General features: G+C 40.7%; 1 non-coding gene across 1 annotated transcript; it reads right to left on the bottom strand.

The window, feature by feature from the left end:
* Positions 1-499: 499 nt before the first annotated feature.
* LOC112738955 (small nucleolar RNA R71) lies at positions 500-607 on the bottom strand. The gene has a single exon (XR_003169901.1). It is a non-coding gene; the product is annotated as a small nucleolar RNA R71 (small nucleolar RNA).
* Positions 608-1,098: the final 491 nt, after the last annotated feature.

Genomic DNA, 1,098 nt, shown 5'->3' with positions numbered 1-1,098 from the left:
TGAACCTGAAAGGACATTGAAGAGAAAGCTAAGAGAAGCTAAAGTACAACTCTCTATAGAGGACCTAACAGAACTCTTCAAACAAGAAGAAGCCATGGCAGCCGAAAACAACAACAATGCCAACAATGCAAGGAAGGTGCTTGGTGACTTTACTGCACCTACTCCTTACTTCTATGGGAGAAGCATCTCAATCCCTGCCATTGGAGTAAACAACTTTGAGCTTAAGCCTCAATTAATTTCTCTAATGCAACAGAATTGCAAGTTTCATGGACTTCCATTAGAAGATCTTCATCAATTCTTAGCTGAATTCTTGTAAATCTATGACACTGTCAAGACCAATGGGGTTGATCCCAAGGTCTACAAGCTTATGCTTTTTCCTTTTGCTGTAAGAGACAGAGCTAGAACATGGTTGGATTCAAAACCTAAAGAAAGCCTGAACTCTTGGGAAAAGCTAGCCAATGCCTTCTTGGCAAAATTCTTTCCACCTCGGAAATTGAGCAAGCTTAGAGTGGAAGTTCAAACCTTCAGACAGAAGGAAGGTGAATCCCTCTATGAAGCTTGGGAAAGATACAAGCAATTGATCAGAAGGTGTCCTTCTAACATGCTTTCAGAATAGAGCATCATAGGTATTTTCTATGATGGTCTATCTGAACTGTCCAAGATGTCATTGGACAGCTCTGCTGGAGGATCTCTTCATCTGAAGAAGACGCCTGCAGAAGCTCAGGAACTCATTGAAATGGTTGCAAATAACCAATTCATGTACACTTCTGAAAGGAATCCTGTGAATAATGGGACAAATCAGAAGAAAGGAATTCTTGAGATTGATACTCTGAATGCCATATTGGCTCAGAACAAAATATTGACTCAACAAGTCAATATGATTTCTCAGAGTCTGTCTGGAATGCAAGCAGCAACAGGCAATACCAAAGAAGCTTCATCTGAAGAAGAAGCTTATGATCCTGAGAACCCAGCAATGGAAGAGGTGAATTACATGGGAGAACCCTATAGAAACACCTATAATCCTTCATGGAGAAATCATCCAAACCTCTCATGGAAGGATCAACAGAGGCCTCAACAAGGCTTCAACAACATTAATGG

This window comes from Arachis hypogaea, chromosome 13 (genome assembly GCF_003086295.3).
Source record: "Arachis hypogaea cultivar Tifrunner chromosome 13, arahy.Tifrunner.gnm2.J5K5, whole genome shotgun sequence".
Lineage (NCBI taxonomy): Eukaryota > Viridiplantae > Streptophyta > Magnoliopsida > Fabales > Fabaceae > Arachis > Arachis hypogaea.
The sequence above is the reverse complement of the archived record's forward strand: the minus strand, read 5'-3'. Positions and strand labels throughout refer to the sequence as shown.